This window comes from Macrosteles quadrilineatus, unplaced genomic scaffold, assembly GCF_028750875.1.
Source record: "Macrosteles quadrilineatus isolate MER2022 unplaced genomic scaffold, UCM_ALF_1.0 Scaffold_6__1_contigs__length_79288215, whole genome shotgun sequence".
Lineage (NCBI taxonomy): Eukaryota > Metazoa > Arthropoda > Insecta > Hemiptera > Cicadellidae > Macrosteles > Macrosteles quadrilineatus.
The window spans coordinates 16,897,143-16,917,079 of record NW_026542599.1 but is presented as its reverse complement, the minus strand read 5'-3'; the positions used below and the strand labels follow the sequence as shown (position 1 = coordinate 16,917,079).

Here is a 19,937-nt window from a genome sequence, read left to right as displayed (position 1 = left end):
GCGCAAGTTCAAGGAAACCGACTTGCGCAATGTCAACGCATGCGCAGGGTCGTACCGTTAATGCCGCGACCATTAGCCGATAATTGGTTAATTTGCCCGCTCGTTTCTCTGAGTTATTGGATAAACTATCATTCCGGAGTCACGGGCCGTGAGGGTGTCGTATGCGGAGTTAATAGCTCGTAATCTAGCGGTGGTTGAGGTATTCTACTTGGCTTGATTACCATTTCCTTTGGATACAAGTACAAGATAAAAGTAGACTTTTCATCTGTATATGGAACAGCTAGATAGTTGTTAAGATTAGTTGATGCGTGGTGGGCTTTATATTAAAGGTTTCTTAACCTTTAACAAACCTTTTTAATAATTACAGAATAGAGATTATGAACCTCAACTTTCTCTTTCATAAAATGCAATATGATAAAGGAAATGTCCTAAAAATAATATGATAAAATTACTCAAGTAATTCTTGGATAAAGTTCTGGGTAGTTTTTAGAAACCCTAAAAAACCTTACCTTGGAAAAGCCACGAAAATTGACATCCATCCATTTCTACAGTAAATATGAATGTGAATACTAAAATCGTATTGACAAACAAAGGTTTAATTTTCTAAACCCAAATCAATCGAAGTTATTTTTGTGGAATAGCAAATCTGACGCCACTTTTTCTACTATTTCTGAACAAAAGTTGAATTTTATTTAGTAAACTTTGAAAATCCTCCAGGAAAATCCTGTAGGGATAGTAATTCATGTCAAGTAAAGAATCCAAAATGGAATAAAGCATCTGACCATTCCTAACACATAAAACATAGCCACAATCTACTCCTATGACAAAGCTAGACAACGACAGCGTGTGAGCTTGTCTCCTGAAGTACCGTATGTCCCTCCTCTTCCTGTCTTTGTACGACCCACAGGACTTAGTCACTTCCTTTTGTCTTCGTATCTTCGACGTTGGCGCGATGACCCCATGAGGCCCGTCATCGCATGATGACGTGGTCGATAAACACCTGAAGAAACCGATAATATGGAGATCATGACTTGCAACTCCTCAGTTCCCGATATTGGACAGTTTTGAGCGATCAGAGTCTGATGCGATCTGTTATGATGTAGATTGCTGCTTTTGTGGTGTATTCTGTAGGAGGCTTTGGTGTGCATGAGAAGTGGACTGACTTGAGGTGTTTCTGAAAATGTTCGGGGTGGAAAGTGCTAAATTTGTATTTATTTTCAAATTGGTTGGGAAATTTTGTCATTTCAGTAGTACGGTTTGTCAGGATTGTTAGATGCATTTTTGGGGCTAACTAACACAAGTAGACATCCCATCCCATTATACAATCTGAAGCTAGGTTACATGTCTATAGTCTACGAAAAGCTATCTCCGGACCACTGGGGATGGTCGGGTCTTTTGGTTCTTGTTGGTAAAACTGGGCGCTAGTCAACAAATTTAGTTTATGATATGTGAGATTTAAAAAAATTACTAAACTAATAAGAAACGAATCGCAAACATAATCACGATCCTAGCGACACCGGAAGGAACTAACACTAACATTGGCTTTAGCTAATCCATTAACTAATCTACCAAAGGAGTATGATTTATATGTATTTTAATTGATCGATAAACTGTTAGTGTTGGATTTTCAAAATAGAAAGTTTCAAGTATTACATGTTATCAAAACAGTTTGCAGTTTTACCGATTTAGAATTGCCTGATCAGAGCTTCAACTCACAAAGAATCTATGTATTCCGTAAACTTCCATTCAAGCCACTGTTTTGATGTGGTTGTTGTTCACAAAGAAGCAGTTAAATTATGGAAGAAGCACAGGATAACGAGTTAGGGGCCTATACTATTTACTTTGTGTCAGAACGGGTTTCGAACCCTTGATCTTTGGGTAGTTTGTCACCTTTAACATACGATACGGTATATACTCGATACATCTAAAGTTTGCATATCATTATTTCAACAGATGCCACACTACTTTAAGTAATCTTTCTAGTACTGCGAAATCTTGAATTCGCACATTCATCTTAAAACATTACTTCAGATCAATCTGGTCCATCTGACTTTCAAAACCCCACAAATCACAAAGGTCGCGTGGGCTACATCATTGTTTGAGTTGCACAATGATCAGCTGATCAGCTGACGGCGCCAATTAAAAGATGGTATCACTGCAGCCTGCGATCGCTATACTTTCCCACCTTGCGCAACCGCAACATCGGTCGTGGAGAATCAAATCAAGTTTGTCGCCAACGTGTGCTCAGCTGTTGAGCGTGTGTCACCATCGGATCAGCTGATCTGCACGAACTGCGATGTTGACAACGATGACGCAACTGTGACGTACTAGCAGATTGTGTGTGAATCGAAATCAAACGTTATGTCCATTTTGTTGTTACCTAGAAGTCAACGCATCGGAAATCATAAAAAGCCGGTCAAGTTTCATTAAACGTTTCTCACTTTCCTCAGAACTTAACCTAACGCATAGATGTATCATTTATACAGGAAATTGTGAAACCCTACAACAATAATTGAAACAGTTTTTCCCCTTTTCATACATATTAAACCTATGTTTTATGACTGCTGAAAGTGAAATACCGTACAATAGCTAAGTAGTTATAGTGCTCACCAAGTTGTTAGTTGTTGTTTTCTAATTTGCTAACGGTAGCAGGTTCGATCCTGAGAAAAGTCAGAAATTACAGGACCCAGCTGTCCTTGGTTATTGAGGTTTTGATAAAAGATTCTTCGAAAGAACTGCTACATTTGACTCAATTCCTTATCATACTTCATACTTACGTTAAAGTACGCCCCATGTGCCACCATCTCAATTTGTCAAACATTGTTACTGCATGGAATTAGTCAGCGCTTACCAGAATTAGCAACTACAAGACAGATCTTTATTCCAAATTCTTTAGTCTAAATTATGAAATACAAATCAGCTGATCATAAGCTTTTAAAGCTGCACGGTTAAAGGAAACCCCAGACTAAGGACTACACCGCAGCCGCAGACGACCCACTTTATATCGATACCTGATAGCCGACCTTCCCTTGGACTTGTCATGTTAACAGGAACGCGGGGCTTCCAGAATTACTCCTTGGCAGAAATTCAACTCGTCCCTCCATTTATTCCACCTACGAACTCAGTCCTTTCTTAGAATTACCTGTATTCAAAATTAGACTGGTATTTCCTCGTGGAACCCTTTTGGTTGAATCTGCTAGATACATTACGTACTGCTTGAGCGAAAGTGAGATAATAAATTAAAAATATTACACATTTAGATTTACTAGACTAAATATGTTGTGTTACCTTTCACCGTTAAAGAGTAAGAGTAGTTTTCTAGTGACTATAGTTCTAAGGCTCAACCGTTGTTCCATTGCAAAATTTTCCGTGTGCAACATTGTATTTTCGATTTTCAATCCAGGAGCCAAATGAGTAGATGAAGTAAAAATTGCGTATGTAAATTGTGTGCCTTTCCGTACAGACATATCCCCAATATTGACTTTACTGAGACCAATCCGTTTAAATTTAAAGATGGCTGCGAATCACTTATCTTTTTTCTAATAGGAATAATAATTGCGTCAATTACAAAAATTCAAAATATGAAACGAAATATGTACAAAAACTTATAACTTACTACATGAACGAAAATTTTTTTTCGATTACATTCATTGTTTGTTTCAATTGGACGTTCTTCTATCCATTTGAAAGGAACCGATTCAAATAGTTGGTTAAATAGAACGATCACATTCACGTTTTTTTATAAATGACTTGTTTTAGATCAATATATACCTAAACGGTGGTTTCAGTCTAGATCGTATGTTGTTTGTAAGTTGATGTAGGCATTCTCTTAATCAATGATCAATGCAACCGTACTGGTATATTGATAAATATTGTTTTTAAACCTGGATGCACAAATGACAAATTTTAGATTATTTTGTGATATTCGGATACCTAGAGCGTTCTGCTTCTACAAGTGTAGGTTGCCAACAGCTGTTCGAAGGTTGGTAAACAATAGCCGAGCAAAATCACCATTGTATCACACAATATGCTGCAAGGCCGATGGACAATACACAATCTGCAGGTCGTGCAGAAAACCTGCCTAGGTGTGACGTCATCATGTCTCCGATTACTTGGAGGGCAATGAGAAAATCTTCAGCGTTGTTTAAAATCGAAACGGTTTAGGTACAATTGAGTTGTAACGGAAGTAAATCCATACTATTTGAAACAGACAATTATTTACTCAAAGAGCAAAGTTAAATCAGTAAATAATGCCTTATTGAAGCTCAATTTCAGTGTTTGCATAGTATAATATATTTTATGGAATATAAAAGGGTTCTATTTCAATATGTTTTAGGAAAACTGATTTTTCCGTATTACGCTCTGTATGTGACTCATTTGGCTACAGTATTTTTTGTTTGTTTTTCTTTTTAATTTAAAATTAGTTGAAGGTGTTAACTTTTAGGCACTTCCTTTAATATAAAGACATGTATCCCAAAGTGAAAGATTTAAGTATCGAAACAAGATTAATGTTCAGGTTGGGATTGTTAAAAATAAAGGTAAACTATTATAATGATTTTTGCTGCTTTAAACCACAACAATTTGGATCGGTTAACAAGTTTAGTGATACTGGGAGAATATATTGTACCATGTCTGCATTCACATAAGAAACGGTTAACAACTGGAATTGTAAAAAGTCTATTAATTTTTAAAACTCAGTCCTATGTTTATGTTTCTGCAACCGAGTATGAAGTGGTAAATAAATAAAGAAAAATTTTAATACATTTCTTTGCACCAATCATTACTGATCGTTATCGAAACTAGACACATTTGTAATAGAGAAGACCCACAGATGCAGTATTGGTATGTACTAACCAACACAAGTAGAGAAGTATTTTAGGGTAACTAGTACAGTTTTTGTTTGATTAGATAGTTTTAATTGGCTAAACGAGGTTTTTAAGGACCGAAATAACAAGAAACAAATTTTAAACAAAACACTACAGTGCACCGGCCAGAACATACAGTAAAATTGGCTTCAGCTGTTCCAAGGATGGGAAGTCTACTAATGGAGTATGTTTTATATATATTATTGGCGACCAAAGTTACAAAAGGCCACTATACATTACTAATTGTGTCCCAATTTCCTCCACTAAAAACTTTTAAAAATTATTTAAAATTAAAAACGATTAATCGTGCTCACTCAGTCAATACTGTTTAAGTTCAAGACGTCGTTGACCGTGCAGCAAATTGGCGGCAAATCCATCAGGCACGGTGTGCAATGGTATTGTTTCATACCGTATACCAGAGTGGTATATTGGTATAGTGGTATACTGTGGTAGAGGTGGACATTGCCTGTGATATAACAAGTTGACGAAACGTCCCTGATTGTTCGTAACCACAATAGCCCCTGACACCAGAACCGATGACGTCAAACCGGCACAACACGATTACACCCTGAATACCGATCGATTCCCTCCAGAAACCCGTAGACGTTACTGTTTTTTGCGTTCACGTTTCCCTGGACTGCGTTTTATTTGCGTTACGTAGTTTTAAAGTCTTCATGCAGTAGTTGCAATGCTGATTGAAAAGTAGTCAAAGAATTTGAAAAATGGTCCTTCGAGCCGGATAGTAATTGATTTTGAGGTAATTCACACTCCTTTATAATTTTCCATGAGGTTAGAATAGTTTGAGACGATAAAATTGGCCTGTTTTATTCATCGTTTTTATCTCTTGTGGTTGGAAATAAGCTGCAACGCGCGCATTTATAAGCAAAGATTCCAGTAACGTTGCTGATAATGAACTTACAAATCAGTTTTACTACCATTATATTGATGCGTTTTCTGAAAAAGACGACATATCAGGATGTCAATAGCTAAATATAACTCAATAGCTAGACTTTAGTGCTCACGTAGTAAACACATGTTGTCGGTATGATTTTTGGAAAATCCTAAATATTTTTCACAGTTTGGAACTGGACTCTTAAAAATAGAAATAGCTAATGAAAATCGTGAACTTAGTACCAAAGCTACACAAAGCATCACATTCAGCCTACAATTGAACTACTAACCACACCGACATGTAGTACCGAGGTGTAACCTTAAGCACATCCACCTACAAAGGTCACCCTGCAATTCTATGAACAACGGTCCTTCGAGCCGGATACTTGTCAACGGCACTCGCAGTGCAACAAGCCAATCAACATGCAAGTGCAGCTATCAGTTGACTGACCCGAGCGTCGACAGGAAGCAAGGCGAGTTGGCCGGAAAGACCAGTCGTTGGCATTCTGTGTCGAGATCCGTCTTGTGAAGAATTACACTGTGCCACGCCTGTCGACATGGCTCTGGTGATAGAGGCGTGGCTTGGATTACTCCTACGCTTGTCAGCTCAACCTTCCTAGACTAGAGTTACGACTAGACCAGCAGTTTAAAGTGGTGCGAAAACTCTGTAGCGGTGTTTTCAATCCAGAAGGCTAGCATCTTGGAATTCAGTGCCAAAGGGATTAGTTCACCGGGTCATCTAGTAACGTTTGAGGTATCTGAACTGTCTTCTCTTTTACAAGTTGCCTCTGACGTTGAAAGTAATAGAAAACACAATAGAGACTTTCATAAACGGTATATGAACATAAGTTGAGCAATTTTATAGATTTTAGGTTCTAGAAGATGCTGGGTAAAAAAACCTCCTGGGAATAAAAGAGCCTCTATTGACATTTTATTTAAAGTTTCAGTGTTGATAGATAGTTGTGAACTAATGACTATTTTCATCAAATGTGAACCATAAAACGACAATTTCTTGGCCATCCACAATGGGAAAACAAACTGTAAACTCTTCAATTAGTGACTTCAAGGACTAAAATGAGTGTAGGAGTTTTGCCAACGGGTATCAGGTAGAAAGGGTCCCCATCCGCGAATTCCTCATACTGCGGAGTTTTGCCAACGGTTGGGGGTTGGCGCGAGAGGGGGATGGAAGAGAGAGAGAGATTACACGTGACCGTGAGGGTGGCTTCCGCTAGGGGTGGACAAACCAGGCAGGATGCTGACTGTGTTCAAAGGAATGCAGTTATGCACCTCTGACTGAGAAAGGAAATGTATTGAATTTTTGAGCGAGGAAGCACTCTTGACACACTGTTTCTTGTGGAAAGGACGTGTGATTGTTAAGTGTATCCGCCTTTTCCGTAAAATGAAAACGTACATATTCCGTAATAACATCTTCCAGGATACGCTATTTAAAATATGTATATGTTTTAATATTTACATACATTTAACTGGGGATTCAAATGGTTAGATAAGATTCAGAAATCTAAAATAATATTTGGTAAAAGCATAGTAGCCATACAACCATACTAATTTTGGCCTTGGCCGCATTGCGTAAAATATTTTAAAATAAACATTTAACAGTGGCCACATTAATTAATTATTTTGCATTAGCAAAATACAGTTAATAAATACGGTTGGTTTACATAACCGTAACAGAATGCAATAAAACTTCATTAGTGACGTTTTTTTATATATTTTCTAAGTCACGTGCGAGACAACTGCTAACTTCAGTAGATAGAGGTTTCCAGATTGTTTATAACTGTTGATTGTTATGTGTGTATATTATACAGGGTGTATAAAAACTCCCTGGAAAAATGTTGTCCACTTGTGTTTTATGTCAATAAAAAACATATTTAAAAAACATGGGTCTAAAATGGCTACTTTTCTGCATGTCGGTTTGTTTGGTATTTTTATTTAATTCCACTTAACTTTTAAACTATTATTGGAATCAACTTTAAAGTCGATCAATGTATGAATACTAACAGGATCTTACTTTTTGTTGAATACCACATTTATACGTTCAAACAATTCAAAATGGCGGTCATTGAGAAATTCAAAATCGGAAACAGCATAGTGTTGTAAATTGACTTAAATTATGTAGAATGATAAAGAGAAAGGTGTTTTAGGTACAAGTTTTACTCAATACAAAACCACAACATAGCTTTCCACAAAACACATCTGGTATCCATGACAACTAACTAATACACAGAACACATGTGATACCAAAATGAACTATTCACACAAATCATATTTCAACACATAGTTTTACCATAGACTAAAAGGGAGTATGTTTTATCTATGGTTTTACAAAACATCAACTCTTTACCCTTGTAATATATGTTTAACTTACACAGTATATGTACCGTACCTATTTATAATTCTTAATTTTTAATACCAACAAATATTTAATAGTACATTGCTTATAAGCTACATTGTTGTAACCATCTATCTTCTATATATTAATACATAGGCAAGCATGTTTCTTTAAAACCTTTTTTCTTAGCTCGTGTGCATCGCAGAGAAAATCTACTCATACTGTTAGAAAGATATTTTCCTGTAGATGTGCAGAATGCCTTTAAAGATTCAAATAGACTAAAAAATAAACACGAAAAATGAATTTTAAATAAAAAAAATAACATGGAATTTATGGGTTGTCATGCTAACGGCTTTTGCAAACTTACAGTTTGGGGTGAAAAATAGAGAAAACAGTACAGTGCAGTTGGATTTTTTTAGCTAGAAGTGGTTAAGCTGTTGTGGAATAATTTTGAAGATGAACCTTTTTAGTGCGATCATGTGTTCATACGTGTCAAATTTTGAGGTTAAATCAAAACAAACAAACTGGCAAACATAATACTCAATTGCCAATCGTTAAATGTACTTACTTTACTTTAATAAAATCACTTGGTCATTAGAGAATATTTACAGTGAAATAAAAACGTGATTCCTAATACCAAATCAACTTATGAATAAATTGTCATTTAATTGTGGCCTTCAAATTAAGTGATGGTTGATTTAAAAAATAAATAATTTTACATGAGCAAATATTAAAATATTGAATCTTCTTGCAAAATTAATGTCGATCATTATATTAATAGAACTAGCAGAGTACCCGTCCTTCGTACGGGGTTGGAATATAAGTATAAAATGCTTATTGCAGTTATACTCAAACTTTGCGTTTGCAATAAGGGAGGACACAGTTTGATAAGATTTGCTTTTTTAAATTTACAGTATTCTATAGTATTACACATCTACCATAGTCATAATGTTCTGCCACTTTACCTAAACAATAGAGAAAAATAAATTATCGACAATTCGCAAAATATCACAAATTATTCATGAAATGAAAAACATAAACATAACTGTAAACAATCCTACTTTGACAGTTCTCATTGCGAATCACAGTTTTTTGTTGCTGCTTAGTTCAAATTAGCTGTTTTCATAAATGCAAAAAAATATAGTGCTGCACCCTGTTGGTAAATCTTATAACTTTTTAATGCTTTTCCATATCATAGAACCAACTTTTTTAGTTGAAACAGCTGACTAAATTCTGTAATTCCCTTTAAATATGAATACTCATAAGGTCAACATGGGGAATTACATGGCCTCTGGGGCGGAGCCCAAAAGGATTTTTGAGATAAGAATATGCCTATATGTTAATCGGGAATGTAAGCTATCATCATGCCAAATTTCAGCCCAGTCCGTCCAGTGGTTTATGCGTGATTGAACTTCAAACACACAAACAAACAAACAAACAAACAAACACACAAACTTTCACATTTATAATATTATAGTAAGATAATGTAGTTGCTGTGACTGGGATACACATGATAAACTGTTGGGATAATTTACGTTTCGTTTGGCCACCTTTTAAGGGTTTCAAGTTAGGGGTCAACAGAATTATATACTCTCGAGATGACGAGATAAGCCTTTATACTTTTGATACTTTTCAATGAAATTATAGCCTAACGTTTTGAGCTTTGACCCAGTTAAATTATAATTAACAGCTAAATTGTATTGCTATGTATTGAGTATATTGGATAGGATTTCTGCTACGAGGACCTTCTAAGTGGGATTTGTAATGGATTGGATAAATCTCAACTAAACGAAACCATATATATATATTTTTATTTCATTTGATTTGATACACAAAATGTTATCAATATATGGGAAAACGTGAGATATAACTGCAAGCCTTAAATAATTATATAAATAATAAAAGTGTTATCTCAGCATGAAACCAGGATTTTAGACACAGCTCTTGTCAAATATAGCAACGTCTTGGAGCTAATTTATTTGTTTAGGTGAACTTATTGGTGCAAATATAAATTGAATTATTTTTATTATTTAAGGCGAAGAGTTTAAGAACATTTTTGGTGCATCTAATAAATAAGACGCTTAAAGACACGTGTATACTACTATGCTTGAGTATGCTACTAAAAAGTTGAAAATTACTGTATAAGAAAACATTAGTTTACAAGGATAAATACTCAACTCATTGGGTGACATATGTAGACTACGTTTTCCTGTTATGAGAAAGATGGATGCTCTTTAATAATCACTCCAAGAATCGATGTGTCATGAGTGCTCCTGGCTCAAAAATCTTATACATTTCCTCCCAATGCGACTGCATTCCTCTGAACGCAGTGATCACCCTGGACGTCAACCCCAAGCGTAGACAACCCTGACAATCGCTCTCTCTCCCTCCCTCACACTCTCTTTCTCCCGCCCCCACCGTTGGCAAATCTCCGCACCAAGAGGTGGCCGACGGCATCCCCCCCATCTACCTGACACCCGTTGGCAAAACTCCGGTTCCCGACTAAAATTCCAAATTGATAACCATTTTAGTATGCTAGTTAATGGTTACTTTTGATGTGAAGCTCAAAAACTACCTATCCCCAAAAGATGCAATCTTCCTATAGATCCAAATACCAAATACGATTGCTAAACTTTTCATGACCACGATTCCCTTATCCAAGAATAGCACACGATCGTCACCTCTCTAATAACACGACACTTAACACTTGCGCATTGTATTTAAATGGTGGCATAACAATAATTCGATTACCCTAAGCGCTTCAATTGCATCAGCTATGGTAATGTGCGAATAGTTATGGATGAAAACTTCTCGATTTTACATATTGTTATAGCAATGCATTTTATACTCGCTTTCTCCCAACCTGACGTAATGGAAATGATTTATAAGGCGCTTAAAGACTTTAAACTATACAGTAAATTTTAAGTTATAATTTGACTAGAATTAGAAAGCAAAATCTTTTTATCGAAGTGCTGTTATGTAAAAGTTTATTGGAATAGATTTCTCTCTTCTTCCAGGTCTATTTAGATTAGCATTTGACAGTAATCTTTCCTCTCGAAAGGATATTTAAAATGACGCTAGCTCTAGCCCTATAGTTCCAAACTCTCCCAATTAATTTCTTTATAAGTCTTCTTAGGGGTTTAAACCATTTTAGACAACGTTTTAGGCAAAATTCCTCTTCACTAATACAATTTTGTTCCCAGTCAGGATGATATCAAGGTAGATATCAACTATCAAAGCAAACTTGACATACCACAAACGTATTTGGAAAATAATTGTGTTTTCTGAGTTCAGCAACACCAGAAGAAAGCAATGTGATTAGAAAGCGATAAAAATATAGTTCTCAACTTCTGACAACTTATTCAGAGAAACCCCGATCTCACATTGTAAATACGAATGAAAGTAAATCCAACCGAACCGTTACATGCCATTTTCCACGAACAAATTCTGATCTATGGGACGGCAATGCCTTAAAATTGCTCCGAAGATACCCGTTACATACTTGATTGCGAGTTTCGAAATTCGCATATTTTATGAGGACTATTAACACGATCGCTCCAGGCTGGTAGAACGTGTGGGACTATGGTATCCCAAACCTCTAGAACAGGTTCTACAGTGGCTACCGTGGGTCTATGGTCCGTTAGAACAGGTTCTATTGCTATGGCAAGTGGGTGGCAGCCGTTCGATTACTAGAATTAGCTGCTGCAATCTGCAAGTGCTGGATAATTTGACAACCTACTGACTTCCTCATATTTTAACGGAATATTCGAGTCACGGACATTGATTGCGGCGGAGAACTGTTAACTGGCCTTTTTGTAGAGCAAATGTTCAAGCTGTTGAAAAGCTGTTGAAAGTTGTTGAAAAGCCTAACGAATTTAACTGTGTATTGCTGGTTATAACAATAAAATAAAACCCTGGTTGTCAGTTTATTGTAGCTTTAGATGATGCGATTTCGATGTTTACATCACCAAACATGTAAAGGCAATTCGTAAAGGAAGATTCGTGAAAAATTCAATATTGTTGTTCTTCCCCTTATTTATATACTATTTTACTAAAGAAAGAAAGCTGATAAATGTTGAGGAAAGTTACTTAGTAGGCCTATAATGGAATAAAATAATGCATATCCTGTATGACATTCTCTTTCGTAAGGTAGGTTGCTTATAACATCTGTTTTACCAATTAAAACTATACTCTCTCATAAATACGTTACTTGAAACCCCATAATGATCAAAGCTATTGTATTGGTCTTTTAGAGAACTATTAATTTAGAGGACTATTTCATCGAATTACCCAGAAGATGTGTTCCCACTCAAGGAGCTTTACCCTTTAACCTCCTCCTGTGGATCCATTGTCGTCCCACTTCAACAGCTGATCTATTCCAGACAGTTACGTCAGAGGACTCCCATCGTTGTCAAGGCACCCGGACAATCGACGACCGCGGACACGAGGTCGTCGAAGGAGTCAGAAGCAGAGGCGGCATACGGCCTTCAGCCTTCAATAGTTGATTGAGACGAATCAGAGATTGAACCAGCGATTAGGAAGGATTCATATGAAGGCTTTGTACGGGCATTGTAGAGAATTGGACATAGGTGTAAATGAATTGCATAATGTCCGCAAGAACATCTACAGAGAGAAGATTGGGTAGCCGAGTGGTTATAGTGCTCGCCTTTAAATCTGGAGGTTGCTTGTTCGGTTTGATAAGTGAAATAGTTTATGAATCCATATATTATTTTTTATTTATCAGGCTATCAATTGATGCTATCTAACAAATGAACGACGTTAGATAGTGATTAGACCAGGATTTCGACCATTCCATTACAAAAAATAAATAAAAAATAATATTAAATAGGAGAAAAAATTGTTTTTATGCTGTATCTATTTTACGTCCTACGATGAGACGTGTGTTGCTTGAGATACAACAATCAGAATCAACGTAGATCAACTAAAATTTCATCACTGCATAGATATTGTCGTTTCAACAAAGGTTTAGATTCTGTATTCAAAAACTTTAACCAACGTCAAAAACAGTTTTACAAGCTACATGCCAACTTACACCGCATCGCCACGAACAGCAAGTATGGTGATTTAGTTTCTCTTGGAGAAGGTAATCAACATGACACGCTGTAGTAGAACATACCGGGTTGTACACTGTACATGCTACAATGGCACGATAAAATAAATCTACTGTCCCAGATAGTAAGCGATCACTGACAGAACAGACGGGCGTTGCGATACATAGAGCCAGGCCTCTGTCTTTGCTTGATCTGTTACAAAACTCGAAGATGTCGTCACTCCTTCCCACGAATGGCTTTTGAACTTGAGGTTAACGGCATGTAGGTAGATCCAAGGTCGGCCTGGTCGTATTGTAGGTGTGAGAGTTTTCAGATTTGGGAATAGGTGAGTTTCTATCTGAGAGCAAAGCCTGATTTTGTGTATTTTGATTGGCTAGATTTACATCTCAGGATATTTTATGGGGTTTGCTAAATGAATGAATTTTTATCCAGCAAAATATCTTGTCTCGATGGTCATTGCAAACATCATTGTGATTCTACATTATTCACAATCCAACGTATGGAACATTCAACGTTCTGCATTATTTGTCCCATCTTGTAGCCAAGGTGCTTTCATTGAAATATTTGTGCATCAGTACAATTAATGCTCTCATTTTCCTTACTGATAATGGGTTGATGTAATGAAGCAACACCGTAATTTCTGTAAAGTTTCCAGTTAAATTTGTTTCTAGGTTGATTTAAAATCAGGCTTATCAAAATAACATTCAACCGTAGTGTTTACTTTCTTCGAGGTTAATTTTTGAGCATCCAAATCGAATATTATTAGTGATATAAATGTAATTTTACTAGTTACCATTAAGTGGTGCATTGTGATCATGGACCCTTGAACCATTGGCGAATCTGCATGTGACTATCCAAATGGTTTACTGTTTGTTCGCTTCTATGTCTTAATTCATGTATTCACCACTTCCTTCATCATATTGAATGAAAGAAGATAAAACACCATTAGCACATAATTTGAAATCCTTCCTTCAGGTATTCTTTTGAAACAGCTTCGTGGTGCATACACATTTGACTAAAAGTGTTTACAAACCAAGCCATCTCATGGTGGCTAGCCGAAAAAAATCATTCTACATATTTTCCCTTTAATTTGTACCTTATCCCTGAACCAACTAAGGTTTCTTGGAGTCTCACGAACAACAAGCGCAAAGCAATGACTATTTTCAGTTACAGCAAGTTATCGGTTGAGCTGGAAGGTGTAGTTTGTTAGCTCATACAAAAGACCCGCTCCAGCCATGACCTGGGTCTGATCTGGTACACAACCGGGCAATAAACATAAACCGTACGGTCCCAGGAATCGCGAACTTGGGCGTCTGACCTAGAAACCGCTCGTCGAGGAGCCCCGAGAAGGGAGACGGAGTTTTGGCACATGTATTTTGCATAGGATTTTACTGCTTTGTTGAAAAAGTACAGGATTTAATACACTATGGATACACATTTAGTGATGTGGAAATATAGGGAGCCATCATCGTCGTAAACAAATTTAAGAATAAGAATAGTATTTTATGTCGATTCTTTGTCTTTGGGAAATGACCAAGATGGGCAAGTTTGCTTGGACCGTAAATTCGTATCCTTCCTTCACATTCTATGCTCTATCGAAGACAAGAAAAATAAATTATTTTATTGATATGTGGGTTAAAAAAGCCGAGCTTTTTGGTTCCAAACCCCTACCGCATAAACACCCCTGCAATATTCTCATGGTACTAGTCCGCAAAATTTGTCCCCACACATTTCACTGTCAGTATATTCGCTTACAAACTACGGACATGGTTTATTTTTTATTTAAGTAGTCCTATGTCTAAAACGATAATTTAGATGACTAAAAAATAGTTTTTAGCAGTCTAACTATATTTTGTTATCCTCAACTGTCACAATGAGGGGGGAAAATAATATAACTGGATCAAAGTTCAATGCTTCGTTAGAATGAAAACTCGTTACTCCAATTTGTTAGACCAAACACTCAACAGTCATGATAATCAGCTGTTGCAGTTGTTAGAAGTTAACAGATGATCAAAAATCAGCTGATTCCAGCCGGGGACAGTTGAGCAAGAGGAGCGGAGGTCAAATGAGCGGGTTTGCGATTCGATGCGCGGAGAAGGTGACAATGCATGCGTTCTGCTGTTGGCCAATCCAGCCAAAGAAGCGCAGATACAAAGCGCATGTCCCACATAGCAAAGCGATCTTGTTCAAGGTTTGTTGCTGCAATGTCGTCACTATTTGCCTTGATTCCTTCGCTACGGGTGCCAATGGTGAAACTGCAGTGGTTTCAACATAGGATTTTATATCTATAGGCTGCCTCATTTTGTTGTTCTGCTTTAAGGTAAATAGTCGTAATCAATATGTATTTAAACGATGAAATCACAAATATTTATGCATTTATGAATGTAAAAGATATGATTTTACTCTGTTGATTTATGTATTAAAATTTCTAACTCCTTGTTCTGTATTATACCCTCAATTTTATGTCTCGTAAGGGGCTTGCTTGTCTCCGCTTTTAAAATTATTATCCAAATTCATGAAAATAGAATTAAATTACAAGGTTTTTTTCCATGGACAGTTTAGGATGGGTAAAGTTACATTTTCAGTTAGCAAGAAGCCAAAATTGAACAACATCGACACTTAAAAATGGGAGGTGCCAATTCATGAAGCACGTGCCACGGCTAGAATGGATAATGTATTAATTGTTAGACCACTGATAAATATGTAGCACTATTTACAATATTACTAAAGATGCTTTGATATTCTAGCTTAACCTAACTAAAGGGCAACAATCAAAACTTGATATCGATAAAACAAATTGGACATTCCTATTGGACTAGGTATAAGAGACGTAGCAGTAAAAGGTGTCTTCTCTCCTTGGACCTATTTTACTTTTCCTTTCTGGATACTGTTTATAGGGTGGACCTACAGCTCAAAAAGAGGGCTCTGAAGCATCGAGCCTTGTGATTTTTACACAGCTAAGGCCATTATTGGTAGTACGGATTGACCCTGACCAGGAAGTCTTGTCACTAGACCAGAGTCCTTTGAATCCTGTACCAAAACCAACTTCGCATCGTTCGTCGAACCCAGGGCACATTCAAACTCTTCCTTTCATTCGCCGTCACGACCCTGTCAATTCACAGGAATCCGCTCCCATTTTTCACTCCATGTGTCAGTAACGCGTCCATTACTGATGAATAGCACGGGACAAAGATCCGTACGGATGCAAATCGTATGATAATTACCAGCCTAACGGCGCTCCTCGAATACGGAAGTCTGCGCGGATCGTGCCAAAATCCAGACCGGTTGGAACGTCACGCCTTATTATCGCTTCGGAGCTAAATGATTTTACCTGTTCCTCAAAAACACCACTTTACTGCAGTCACGAGTTCGAACTCGGTATAGTGACATAATGCCTTTGTAACTGTTGCTAGCTTCCTGTTGAGATGTTCGACTATTTAGAAAATTAGGAAAAATAGTTCTGGGTTTGTACGAGACGCAGGACATTTTGTTCAAGGTTGTAATAAAAGCATAGAATTACTAAATGATACAGTTAGGTTTGATTCATATTGAAGCTATGAAATATGCACATTTTCCATCAATTCAATCTACTTTTGTCTTGAAGGGTTAGAAGGATCTCTGGCCTCCAACTATCCTCGAAAGAAGGGTACCTGGCCACAGCTTTCGTCTTCCTCAATGTTCGACTGCAAAAGGCACTGATGGCCTCTTGCCCTACATTCCTTCTGAAGGCTATAACAGTGGGATTTGCGTATATTCAAATAATTGACGAGGGGCCTTTTACGTACCCAAACACTTGGGATAGAGGGACGTCGTTGTGGGAGCAGTGGCAATGGGAAGAGGCAGAGAGAAGGGAGAAACCTCTCCACCTAACCTAACCTAACAAAACTTAATCTAACATAGCCTTACCCCTAGCATCCTCCTCACCAAACAACCCCAACACCAACCCCTTCTTGTCAGTGCCCTTAGCTCTTCTGGTAAATTCTGACACTTTTACGTTTCACCCAAAGATGATCTACCTCACTCCTTTTCCTTCTTCCTAATCGCACTAATATTTAAATTCAATGATAGTCTAGAGATAAAAATATTCAACTAATAAAACTTTCTTGTGTTTCAGACCCTCTTTGGTAGGCGCACGGACAGCTTGCTCCCGCCCCTGGATACATCCTGGATCCTCGAATAACTCTAGGGTCAGGCGCGACCCCCGTGCTGTACAAGATCTCGGTGTCCCTTGGAAGTAATCTTTAGTCAAGTTATTTAATATTTATTCCTCACTGTTCGTCGTATACGCTACATTTATCACACATTGTTCCATGTACAATGTACATTTGTAAGTCCGTTGTCTGATCAGTATAGAAGTTAAATTATCTTCAGAATAACATAAATATAATTTTTGAACGGTCGTTTGGACTTTTGCATATTTTCTTTTGGTCCAACTTCTCTGGGAATCAAGTAAAGGATCTAACTTGGTTTGGATATATTCTTTCTCTCCTTCTTCTTGAAATATCCTATGTTGATGGAATTTTGTGTACTATGAAATCCCATCTGTATGGACCAGTTGAATCCAGTTTATTCAAAAAGAGTCTAGTTGTGATCATCTCACTTAATGCGCTACTGTCAACATTATTTCGTCTTTCTTATTCTACATTAGTTTGATTGTAGATTTTACATTAAATTTAAGAAGTAAGCTTCAGTTACGATTTGAAAAACAAACTACATAAATCTGGATCATTATCTGGTGAGCGATTCAACTGAGATCCTATTTGTTTAAAAACTGATTGCCTATAAGTTTTGGAAGTAGAATGTCTATTTTATTTAACCAATCTTTAAACAATGAATTTAATTTGACGTTATCTTAATTTCAAATGTACAACATACTTTGATATATATTCCTCAAATACTTCAGACAGCCTGATTTGTCACCAGCTGTTATATCTTCATTTGACAATAATGATCAGAAAACGGATACGAAAAGCTTTTCCTTGGACTATTAACCGTGTTATAGATATAGAAAATCCAAAGAGGTAGTATATTTTTGTATGTCAGCTTTCATTGTTAGAACCTTAAGTGCAAAATATAACTTTGCCATCTGTGTTGCTTTAACTGTCTCACTTTCATTTGTAAACTTTGAACGTTTTAGGGATTGGGAAAATGTGTAAAGTGGCCTTGAATATGTTGGAAAGAAAATGACCAGAAATGGATTTTAATTTATATGAAAAAGTTTATAAAGATTATATTCTATTCACTACTACAATATTTTTCAACTTTTATTAAGATTGTGACGTATTAGTGGCCTTAGAAAAAATTGAATTGTGAGATAATTGTGTATAAAATGAACGGATGGTGGGAGTAATTATTTACATTGATAATTATTGCTATTTTAGTGTTTATGTAAAATTTTTGATTCGTAATTAATTCATTTAATTTAATTAACAAAAGCAGGGTTGTAAATTGTTTATTGTAAAAAAATGCTTTAAAACTCGTTTATTGTTATTTAATTTTTAACAGTGTAATAGTAAACATGTTACATTTTGCAAAACTCCTGCAACGGCTACAATGGAAAGTATTTTTTGCATTTTTACACTTTAACTTCATTTTACACTATTCACGTTTACATTTCACCATTAAATCTCATTTTCACAATCTTGCGTCCAATATTTTAAACAATCTTCCTTCGATTAATTCTGTAACTTATCTCTTGGTGGAAATCGCCGTGATCTTGTACGTTATAGGCCCATTACCATTTTGTTGGTTAGTCTGTACATTTTGATTTGTATTGTTTACATTTTACGGTGAAGTAAAAGCAATTGTGATATCGATTTCTGTATATCTAACGCTAACGCTCAGAGATTCAATTGCGCAGACTGTATGCCATATGATTTAAACCCTTGTTGGCGAGAATATCGTTGTATCTTCCCTAGATTGTTTAGGATTTAAAAATGTATGACTAAGTAATCAGGAAGTTCAAATTTTTACAAAAGGTAAAATGTAAATTAATGTAATTTTTTTGTTATTTGATTAGTTTGATTATTTTGATTTTTCTCGCCAACAATGTTAGTAACCTCATCTGCGCAGGTTTTATTTTGACTGAGAATGCTTGTTGTTGCATGTGAAGATTCATTTTAGACGCCTCAGAATTGTAGGCCGTATTTAGCTATTAGCCATATTGTATTGTTGCTACTCAATGTGTGTTAGTTATATGGTTTGCATATTTTAATTTTGTATTCATTTGTGTTTATTTCTTATTTCGTAATAAATCTATAAAATGTAAAAGATTAAATGTGAGTTTAATTTCCTGCAGATTGTGTATGTATGTTATGTCTTTCATGGTCTGCCATGAAGTAAATATAAGCATTGACTATATAGTCAATGATATAAGTAATCAGTTTCTTATTGTGAATGGACCCAGAAGGATCGTCAAAGCATTCTGGAATCGTTCCTTCCATATTTCTTTCATAATTTTTCATATCTTCAGTTCATTTTGTTCCTGGGTTCTTTGGCGCTTCTCAATCTGACAAAACGATCCACTTTTTGCATTGTTTCTAAAATATGTTCTCTCTCCAGCATATTTTAGTTCAATATTTGCTTTTTGTAAATCCAATTTTACTTGGGCAATCCATGGTGGTGTTGATTTTACTTTATCTATGCAAGTTAGAATTCTAGTGGGGAGTCTTGTTTGAGGAAGTCTTGTAACATATCCATAACATCGTATATACATAACAAGTATGTATATTTGAATACCAATAGTTTAGAGTGCTCAAA

At 36.2% G+C, this 19,937-nt stretch overlaps 1 protein-coding gene across 1 annotated transcript in view; it reads left to right on the top strand.

The window, feature by feature from the left end:
• Nucleotides 1-19,455, top strand: part of LOC128996627 (uncharacterized) — a 130,751-nt gene extending 111,296 nt beyond the window's left edge. The window contains exon 3 of the mRNA XM_054422033.1: nt 17,293-19,455. The gene's annotated coding sequence lies outside the window, so the exon portion shown is untranslated. The remainder of the gene's footprint in view (nt 1-17,292) is intronic.
• The last annotated feature ends 482 nt before the right edge of the window (nt 19,456-19,937 follow it).